The sequence below is a fragment of the Buteo buteo genome, chromosome 9 (assembly GCF_964188355.1).
Source record: "Buteo buteo chromosome 9, bButBut1.hap1.1, whole genome shotgun sequence".
In the NCBI taxonomy this organism is placed as follows: Eukaryota; Metazoa; Chordata; class Aves; order Accipitriformes; family Accipitridae; genus Buteo; species Buteo buteo.
This window is the reverse complement of record NC_134179.1, coordinates 43,956,382-43,967,582: the sequence shown is the minus strand read 5'-3', so window position 1 is coordinate 43,967,582 and position 11,201 is coordinate 43,956,382. Positions and strand designations below refer to the sequence as shown.

Sequence of the window (11,201 nt, the reverse complement as noted above, 5' to 3'; positions counted from 1 at the left end):
AAAGAGACCGGTAAATACATGATCATGTTGCAAGATCAAGGAAAGACTCTTAGTAGGGTCCTCAAGCAATTGGGGCTTGGATTTGTGATTCAAGATAATATCAAACGTGCGTATTTCGAAGTGAGAACTACCCTGGTGTAACTGGGGGAGCACATGTGATAGTTAGGTTTCATAATAGCATGTGCTGTTACCCATATTTTAATAATAATAATATCTGCTATATGCAGCCACATCTGGCTGGTATCACAGCCATATTTCTGCATGCAGTTGTTAAAAGTGGACAGTTTCCTAGAAAGGGCAGGATATTAGAAACTTTGGTAACAAGCACAAATGTAACTGAACTGGTGTATTTCTACCCTAATATTGCAACAGCTCAATCTCTGTACTGCTTCTTTATATCATTATAACTGTACTCATGCCTAGAAACTTCTATTGCTCAAACTATTACTGAGTTAGAGCAATCCCATTTCCTAGTACAGGAAAGGATTTAGGAAGCAAAATGTAAAGAAGAAATGTATACTCCTGGATCACCTTATAAGAGTTATACCTTGCACAATCACAGCACTGCAGCTGATTTATTTACAAAGAAAGAACACAGAAGGAACATTGCAAAAGAAATGCTTGCAATAGGAAAAAAAAATACGTCTAGGTAAACTAATATAAAACTGCCTATCACAGCTGACAAAGATAACAAATACAGTAAAGATGTAGAATTGTTATAGCATGATGATCTAAGATTACAAGCAAAGTTCAGAGGGTGGTAACATCTTATTAGACAAATCAGTGTACCTGGCAAAAGCAGGCAAGCATTTAATCTCAAGACAAAAATTGAAACGAATCCAATGGATGCTGTCAAGCTGAAGTGGAAACTCCCCTCGTGGAGTATTCTTCCCAATTTTGGTGTTCAATTCTGTTACTCATCTGAGTTTCTTCACTTGCTTTATTCAACAGCAAAACATACAGTGCATTGGGGAAACACAAAGAGATGTTTTGAAGACTTCTGTCAAGCATACGAAGATGTACAGGAAAAGGTAAACACTACCCCCTCTGGGAGTAGCTTAGAAATGTTCTCTCCTTTTTACCTCTTACTACTGGTGTCTTTTTCTCTTGCAGAATTAACTCTGTTCTTGTTAATGGAATAATTTGTCAGATGCATGCATACATTATCCTGTAAATGAATGAACAAGATGCAGGGTTAGAAAGGTATTAGCCTCCTCCCTTCTTCTCTACATGATCCTGGTCACACTGCATAATGTACAAAGCATCTTAATTAAGCACAGAAGATTTAATGGCACTAAATATGATCAGCCCTATACTGATCCCATTACTCTAAAGAACCCAATAAATGAGGCTCAACAGTTTCAATTTCACTTCACTGCAATCTCATCAGCATTCCAATTCCATCACTTCTGAGAAATCAGCAGTTTCAATGGAAGATAACCTTCTTTCTCAGTCAGGCCCCATTCTACAACCACTTATTAGTAGAGCTAATTCTGTGTTGGAATGATCCAGAAGTGCATACCAGAACCTTTTCCAGCCATCAGCTAAGCCACAACTTCTTTTCATAAAGAAGTAAAACAAAATATCTTAGCATTTAGGACCTTTTTTTCTTCCAAGATTTCTTTTTCTTATAAATATATCTCCCCCACACCCCCCCCCCCGCCCCAATAATGCTTCATGAAAAATAGTACCAGAATAATACAGAAAGTTAATTGGGTATGTATTTATAAAAGTACTAACTGTGCCAAAACTTGCATGCAGCACTGATCTGGATAATATAACACATGCTGTATTCTACTACAGAATCTGCTCAAATATTTCATGCATAATTTTATTTATGGCACTCAAATACTACAAAGATGAATTACTAGTATTTATGAAGTGCTTAGAGATTCTCAAGAGAAAGATGCTTCGGACAGTCAAACCATTATGATTTCTCTGTATCTCTGGTTGCTACGTATTGAGCTGTCATTAACTTCTGCTAATAGGCTTGTTTACTTACCACATTATTATGCAAAAGGTCAGAGGATGCTGAAGTAGCAAAATGTGTAAGGCCCTCATTACAGACAAATATTCTTGGAGGGTCACAGGATTTCACCAGCACATAAATCCTCAGATCAAACTTAAATCTACCGATAAAAGGCTGGGAAGGCGAACATGAAGCTGATTTGCTTCTAAACTTGCTTGAAACACATGAACAACATTGGTAACTTACTAATCGCTATAGCAAAGGTGACAAGCCTAGCTGTTGTACCTACTGAACTCCTTTGCCAGATATGCTTCTACCATAGTCTAGCCTGGTGCTGACCTGGGAAAGATACTGAAAATGTCTCTTACTGGAGCCTGTGTCCCTAACACTGATCAAACTAGAGCTTGGGTCTGCACTACAGCAAGTGTTCACAGGATCTCCACTTAATTTAAAGTCGTAGCTGGTCTTTGTACAGCTCAGCAAGTGTTTGAAGGAATGAAACATTAACAGCAGAAAAGGAGCCTGTGGGTTAGTCCACCCTATCTCCTGCTCAAGAAGATCTGATTTCCTACTTTCTTTTCCTCCAAGCCAGAGGCTTCATGTGTCCTCCCTTCCACCTCTTATTATTTTTCCCAGACATTCACAGACTTTCATTCTTACCTTGGAACATCCCCTAAAAAATAACAATGAGGTCAATGCAAAGTCAAACAAATTTAGCCCATAAAATAAAGTGTGTCCAAAGGTCAACAATAAACCAAAGTAAATTAAGGTTTTGCTCCTCAAATTATTGGAAGTCTAAACAACTAGAAGCTTACAGAAGTTTTTATATTAGACTTCATTAGAGACATGACTTAAAAGTGTCAATCAAAAACACTTTGGTGAGACATTTATTTGGAACAGGATGATAGGGCTTAATGGGACTCATGAAAAATTAGTATCTTTTAAGTGCTCATTCACTGATGAGGGATAAAGTTTTTCTTGTTCATCTCTCCGGAATGCCCTGAATTCTTGTCAAGGTGATTCTCTCTCAAAATATTAGAAGTCATTTCTGAACAAGACTTTACAGAATAACATGCAAAGTAGACGTTTTTCTTTTGACAGTGATGAATTCTTTTGACGGTGATGAATCTGAAGAAAATGACCAGTGAATGCTATTTATGGCTGACTGACCACATCAAGGCAAGGCTAAACCAGGTATTAAAACACCAGCTCAGTGACAAAGCAGCAATCTTGAAACATGGAATGGAGGGATTACCCTTGAGATGTAGAGCTGGCAGATCATATCCTGTCCAGGTTTTATGTCCTCCTCAGGTTTGGTAATGAAGATGCCTCTGCCCTGACAGCCAGAGTCCAGTTTACAGATGTAAGTCTTGTGTTTCCTTGATCTGCTATTGGGCTACAAATGTCATAACTATGAGGAGGGAAACAGAACAGAGGGACACTACAAAAGTTACGAAAGAATTGCATTAAAGCTGTTTTCTAAAGCAGATTTTCTAGGCCTAGGTTTTCAAACTATTGCAAGAACTTTGCAAAAGTGTAACTTTAGCTGTAACAGCAAACAGGACTGTAAGAATATTGTAAGATTAAAGAATCAGGACTACTTTCCTTCAGTCCTCTGCACTTAAAAGAATTTTAAGTGACAGTTGCTTACTTTTCCTGATTTCTTTTCCAGCACTAATTTCAGAGAAAACTATTTGCTTTCCTCTAGCCCAGCATATTAATCTTTGTCTAGTATTCAGGAGAGGCTTCTAATATGCTGGAAGGTAGCCCCTTCTGACATGCAAATAATAGAATTTAAGTCTGATAGCCAAAAAATAATTGTGCCAACAAGAAAGTCAGGCTTTAAGAAGGGCTTACTCTGCAGGAAGACACTGAGAAAGAATTTGAATTCTTTTGGGAAGAGCTTTACCACCCTGCTCATGTTCCTAGCCAGCAAATACTTCCTACAGATCTCACTCCTTCCAGGGAAGTGGCTAATTTTCTGGGGAAAGAAGCCCGGGGCAGGGGGAGGGAAGCCATCAACAAATATTTTGATCTTCACCTTTTTGACTGCAAAAAAACAATAAAGGGATCCTCATATGCATATAGCCTAACCAACTCACACTCATAAGTACGTGATTATTTTTCATTTCCATTAACTGATCTGTTGAGACAGTATAATCTGTCCAGTGTGCTGTTCACTCCTCATTCTCTCTTGCTCCCCAAAAGCCATACCCGCTAGCAGCTCCACGCGCTGCATCGCAGAGCAGAAGCAGTTTCAAGAGAATGAAGGTTTGTAATTTCAAACTCTCTGTTTGGACTCAGAGGGAGATGGAGAATCGCTGCTCAATTAGACCTTGGCAATCAATCAAGGTGGATTGCTTTTGCTCACTGTGGATGTATTATTTACAAACTGCCTGCTTTAGATGATAATCTGGGCAATTAGTCATAAACGAGTACCAAAGAAACCAACAATTTCTTACTGTTTCAGAAGCTTCATACTAGCTGGCAATAACTGCTAGAACAAACAGTTCCATTGATATTTCCGACGAGTGGTGAAAAACAAAGATTCCTGGAATACAACTCTGAATAATGCTTTATTTGGATTGGGAAGAGAGCCATTTACACTGCTTCTTCATGTTCTTCTCTCAAGGCACGAATCCAGAAAATACTGGCAAGAGCTCACAGACATATTAAGTTTTGACTTCTTGCCTAACTTCAGTCATTATGAGAGAAATATGTATAACGAACACAAGCTAGTACTTTAGAAAGATTAAACATTAGGGATAGTACATACTCGCAAAGAGCAAGTGTTAGAACAACAGGGGACACTGGGGCCAATAAAGAACTACTCTGACTAATGACTGGTAGCACATGTCTGAAGTCAACTGCATCAGTGGGGGAATTCTGAGACAGGCTGCCAAACTTTGTGCAAAACAAGACGCACGGACACTAAAGCTTTTGACTTCTAACAACTCAAGCGATATGTTGACGCTGTGACCCAGGCACAAATGTAAATTTACTAGTCCTTTAGGAACTGACTACACCACAATTATATTTTGGCTTCCCCATCCAAGAGACGACAGAAATGCTTTCCCAACGCTCCATCCTCGTGCCAGCAGCAGCCTTTCCAACCCAAAAGACCCGTCCAGGGCTACAGCCCAACTTTTGAGGTACTTTTTTTTTTGCCCTCCCCGCCAAGTTTCATCCCTGCACTTCTCAGACGGGACTCGGCATCCATTCAACGCCAGCAGGAGACCCCCCAGGCGGGAACTACCTGCCAGGAGGGCCCTTACAGAGACCGCCATCCCCCGGAACCGTCCTCAAGCAGGCCCGGAGGCACCGCTGAGTTCGGAGCAAGTGCAACTCGCACCCCGCGGCACCGGACCGCGCTCCCCCTCACACCACAGCACAGCACAGCACAGCACAGCACACCACCCACCCCTCCCAGGCCTACACGGAGGCACCGGCAGGACCGAGACGGGCTGACAGGCGGCACGACCCCCGTCCCGTCCCGGGGAAGCGCTGAGGGACGAACACCGGGCCGAGGCCCGACGGCTGAGGGGAAGCAGCACCCCGCCCCTTCCCGCCTCCTGATTGGGCAAAACCACCTGCCTAACACCCACCCACTCCTTCCTCCCCGCCCCTTTATTAACATATCGCCGCTCCATTGGGCCAAGCGGCCGGGAGGGGCTCTGATTGGATAAAAACAGCAAGGGGGAGGAGGTGTTGTTACGACAACAAGAAGACGCGCCGGCGTCACGGGCGTGCGCCGGAGTTGCCCATGCGCATTCGGGCGCTGCCCCGGCGCCAACGGCCTCCTAACGGCCGCTATCGGCCCCGCCTCCTTCGGGGGGGCGTGGCTTGGTTTGAACGGCCACAGCCAATCACAGCTGTGAGGATGGGGGTGATTTGAATATTCGCGAGGGGCGCCGAGGCTGCGCGGGGGGTTGTGGGAGGTGTTGTGTGAGGAGGGGATTTGCGAGGGAAAGGTTTTCCTGACAGGATTTGTCCCCTCTCCTCACGGGCGGGGATCCTGTGGTACGAAACCTGGCCTCACCTCAGAGCACAGCTCCCCTTCTGCGGGCAGGCTTCGTATGGGGGGCTGGCAGCAGAGGGCTCTGCCTTTGGGCCGTGGCGTGGGATTTTGGGGGGCTAGAGGGAGGGAGGTGAGTGGGTGCGAGGCCCCCAACAGCTTCAGGTGACGCAGCATGTCGAAGTTCTTGACAGAGTCCAAATGTTGGTCCCCTAGCAGCAATGGCCTTCCCATCAAGGATTTATTTGTGAGGCAACAAACCTTGTCGTGAGACCCTGTGCGGGGTTAGGTGGGATTTCAGGGCTTGGTTTTAAACAGCCAAAAGTTTGCAGATCGCTCTGCACCAGGTCTGTCTGTGCTAACCTAACTTTGGGCTAATGGTAGTGCACAGAGCCTAGAGCAACCTTGTCTTAAATCTTTAAAACGGCACAAAAATCATCCTAAATAAATAATAATAAAGCAAAATTACCAGCTTTGGGAAACTGAAGTTAGACTCTGAGGTCTGTTGGTGCTGCTGACACAATGGGTAGCACCAGACTTTGCAACAGTTGTATGAATTCAGTTCCTGCTGCCATGGAAACAGACTGAGATGGCTAAAAATGGAGCAGGTTGTTCTAAGCTAATTGTTCGGCACACACAAAAAAGCTTGGATTCCCTTTTCTTTTTGTGATACTGACTCCTTTAAACTAACCTGCTCCATTTCCATGGCAGCCAGCAGCAGATTTACTAGAATTCATTTTAAATTTTACAAGCCTGATATGTGTCATAAGGTTAAGAGTTTTCCAACATTTTCTATAGAATTAAAGATCCAGAGAGCTCCTCAGATTTATTTGAGCAATCTGTAGCATACTCAAGACAATGCACTCAAGTGATATATAGGTATATATAGCTTCTACATTAAAGCAGCATATTTTTCTCTTCTGCTGCTTGTAAACAGAAGGATTGGAGCCTTTACTGGGACTGAAGAAATTTTCATTCAGGATCCCACAGTGATGCATCTAGTTTATCTTTTGTCTCTTGTTGGGCCACATGTTTTAGGATAAAGTGTAAGAATCTCATGTTTAGGGGTTGTCTTATAAAAGTTCATGGAGAAATATGATTTAATGTCTCTTCCAAAGTTTATGTCTCTTCCAAAATATGTGTTACGATTGTAACTCTGAGTATTATAAGATTTCTTCCTTTAAGAGCAGAGGGGCTTTCTAGTAGGTAGCTTGCAAGAAAGTTTAAGCGTCTCCATTTTGCCTGATTTGTTAAAAAACCCACCAGTGTAAAGCAAAAATAACACCTCAAGGCACACTTTCTAGGTATAGTCCTGAAAGGACAGAATACAGGTCATTAAAATTATACTAACAGAGACGGAACTTCCTGAAGATGTAGAAAACACTGAGCTGCCTTAAAAAAATTACTGATCTTCTCATTTCATGTAATGAAGAGCCCCTCTTGAAAAACTTTCCTACATTTTGGATCAGATCTATCCTAACAATAGCCCTCTTTAAGGAAGGATTGTCAAGTCTAATCACTCCATTAAGGCAAGCGTGGGCTCATACATACTGCTACAACCAAGTAATAACTCTTAGGAATTAAAATCCATATGGCTCTCTCAGCTGTACTATATAACATGTGCAGCAGCTGCTCTCAAAAATATTATAATTGTTATCAAAAAAGGAATTAACTACACTGTATGGCTTACGAAACTGCAACTTATTATTAAATAGAAACAAATTTAGTGTAAAAAATGTTCAGAATCTTCAGGCTGACCATCTTTTTTGTCTTTTTCATTGTCCCTATTTGTTTCTGGTTGCATTTAGATGCTGTAATCATGACCAAGGCCCCACAGGAATAGACATTATAAAAGCACATGCAATATTCTAGTCTCATCCTGTTACTGGGGAAGGGAAGCAGGCAGGGAACGAGACGTACAGATGTAAGTGCCTCAGGGCTTGAGTTATCAACTCACTCTCAAAGCAGCTGCTCCCACTGGCGAATCTCTTATGGATCAGTAGAGGAGAAGTACAGCCTGATGAACCCCACCAGGTTTTTCAGGCTGGGAAAACCATTGGGAAGGGTTAAAAACTCCCTGGAGTCTGAAGGGCATCAATCCCTTTTGGCAGCCATCCATTTTTTCTCCATCCTGGCTCAATTCTTGTGCTGTTCAGCTTTTCTCAAAATGAATGTTAAATCTGGTGAGGGAAAGGGGGATTATGCCACAAATTTTCTGAGTGACTTTGGCCAAATTCCTTCATGTCTGCGTAACTGTTTCCCTGTCTGTAACATAGGGATAATATTTAATTAGAACATAAGTCTCATAAGGCCTACTTCTTCGGAGCTTGTCGTGTGACGTTGTAATGTGAAAGGAGCTATATTTAAGGTCATTAATTTAGGATCTATGTTGCTGATGGCTTTGCTGTATTTTAGACCCTCAGTGCCAGACTAGTAATTATATAAGACTATAAGCCCTGGGCACTCTGAAGCTAGTAGAAGCTTTGTCACCGATGTAATTTTTTATTTATATTACATGGTAAACCGGGGTGCAAGCCTACATTTAAGCCTAAACTGACCTTGCACACAAATTTTAATGAGCTCTGGTGCCTCAGAAGGCAGAGAGTCCACATGATCTCTTAAAATAGACCCCTGTGCAGCCTCATCTGCTTTGTGAGTGGGATGGGCACAAGCATGGCTGTGCCAATCATAATATATTCCATAATATCATATAGCCAACGGAGAATGGATGAGTGAGCTCAAGTTCCTTCCTAGAAGACTTTAGTGTTGTATGCAGCAGGGTGCTGTGATCTGAGCAGGCAGCTGAGCTACAGATATTTGGGCGATGACTAAGTCAAAGGGCATACTTTGTAGTAACCCAGTTCCTGGCCAGATCCAGTGAACTACAGAAACATTGCTGTTTGGATCAGGACGTGGGGTCAAATTTTCCCTGAAGGTAGTTTGGACTGGCTAGGAAGGTTAAAAAAATTCAGCTTGAAAAGGAAAGTCCTCTTTGCCCGAGAGCAAGAGACAGTCTATGCAGTGCCACTGCACTAGCTCTACCACTTAAAATGTGATCAAAACCTAACAAAACCCTCTACTTGCCGAGATTTACTGCTTCACAGACCAACGGAGCGAAATGTAAACTGCAATACATCCGTCTTTATTCCACAAGCATCCCTGGTTCTGTTATTCCTCTCTCCATTCCCCCCCCCCCCCATGAATAGCCCTTTCCCCTCACCACGCTGAATAGGCCAGGTGACTCCGAAACCGGCCACCCAGCAGATGCTTCCGCAGTACCAACTGTTCTGAATCCCCCCACCCCATCTCCAGCTTTTTTAATTTTTTTTTTTCCCTCCTTCCCCCATGTCCTACCAATCTAGGCTGCCTGGCACATGCTGCAAGCTGCAGTCCCACTGGAGTGATATTGTGATGGAAATGAGGGAGGGGATGCAGGCAGAACTGCACAGATTTACAGCACTCTAAGGGTTTCCATTAAAATCCTTGACAACTTGTTATTTATGAGTAGACCAACAGCTCTTCTAATATCCAGGGCCTAGACCCCATTCACTTCAATAATGCTGGTTTGGAATAAATGAGCCAGAGGATGGAAACCAGTTCTGTTAGTATAATGGAGGAGGCTAATAGCTGTTTAGAGAAAACAACTGATGTAATTCTGGGACCCAATCCTTTCACCAACAAAACAATAAAGGTTCGATTCTTCAGTGCATTTCACGTAGTGATTTAATTCAGTACAAAGAGGGTGATAAATGGCAGCGTTTGGATTTCGTGCCGTTATATACCCACTAAGCACTCTCTATTTGTACTAGTGCACTACAGATAAAGGGACTCATTGACTCCTGTGCAAGCAGGAATAGGTCAGTCTGGATCTCCACAGCAGAACAAAGATAAACAATGTGTCCTTACAAAATAATAGAAGCGATAACCCCTCCCTCTGCCTAAGTGTAATATCTTCATTTTTCAGTCTCACAGCAGCCTGTGAGCATTTCCTTCCCCAGATTTTTCTGAGGTGCCCCACCTAAACCAGTGTGGCATTCTGTCTAAGTGTCATTTTAGAATATTTTTTTCCACCATTCCCTTCTCTGCTCCCTTCTCCTTCCCATCATTGACATGCTAAATACAGAAGCACCTCCACTTACTAAGTAAGCACAGGAGTGATCCCTGAAATAAGGACTTTCATGATCAAAACACTTTAAACCCTAGGTGTGCATTAAGCTGCTGTAAAGAATTATCGATCTCTTCTGCTGTGTCTTAAAATCAAACTGACAAGTTGATTACCGACTATAACCACTCAATTGCCGGCTTGTACACGGCTTTCCTTTTCCTCCTTTGTTCACCTGCCTATTTACCTTTGTTCACCTTGTCTATTTACATTCCTTTTGTCAGGAATCTTTTTATTTCCTTTCAGCTTCCTCTGCTCTCCATGGGAGCCTCATTAAGGTGAAGCAAAGAGAAGCAGCAGCAGAGCTCCCAGACTGCGGTGAGAGGCAGCACTGCCAGATGGACCCTGCTCCATGCCTCTGCCTCCCCCTCGTCCTCATGCCTAACCTCAGCACTGTGTTTTTGGAGGAGATTGACAATGCTGAAGGTCCGAATTGCTCTGCAGGAAGAGAAAAGAAGACATGGATAGATGAAGAGGAACCAGGAGAAGAACGGGTGGAGGAAAGAGGCTGTTCAAGTGAGGAAGGGGACTGTGGCTGTACGATTGGGAATCGCATCCCGAAAGAAGCTGAGCCACTAGTCAGTTATTTCAGCATCCTTTCAGATACTCTGACTTTCAGGGCTGAAATAGTTTGGGAATCTGGAAGCTGTAACTGCCTCCCTTGTGGACAGTCTCTTTTTTTCTACGCCACAAATAACTTCTCCCAGGCAAAACAATGGTCTTTCCTATGAAATGAACTGACATCAGTCGGTATGTGATGCCCTCTGTGACCATAGTTAGCAGCGTGTCTTTGCAGCTGAGAGAAGTTATCATCTGGTTTGCATTTTACACATACAGAAACATTCCAGTTAATTGGAAAATGATGTGCTGTGGACAGGGACAGATATATTCAAAATATACTCCCTCTGAATGGGAGAGAAAGCCCCAGGAAGAACCAACTTCTTGGAAAAGGAAGGCAAAGGGTCTGGCAAAAATGAGGGAGAAGCAAAAGGACCAAGCAAAGGGAGAAGAGCTCTCTGAGGCTGAGTGGTTTTGCCTGGATGAGAGACAGAAAA

General features: G+C 43.0%; 1 long non-coding RNA gene across 2 annotated transcripts; it reads right to left on the bottom strand.

Moving 5' to 3' along the window:
• Positions 1-553: 553 nt before the first annotated feature.
• LOC142035075 (uncharacterized) lies at positions 554-5,513 on the bottom strand. Of its 2 annotated transcripts, XR_012651796.1 has the most exons (4): positions 5,406-5,513; positions 3,225-3,365; positions 1,083-1,168; positions 554-938 (listed from the first exon to the last, which is right to left on the bottom strand). It is a non-coding gene; the product is annotated as an uncharacterized LOC142035075 (long non-coding RNA). The 2 variants fall into 2 exon arrangements; XR_012651797.1 differs by lacking the exon at positions 3,225-3,365 and having other exon boundaries at positions 5,391-5,513.
• Positions 5,514-11,201: the final 5,688 nt, after the last annotated feature.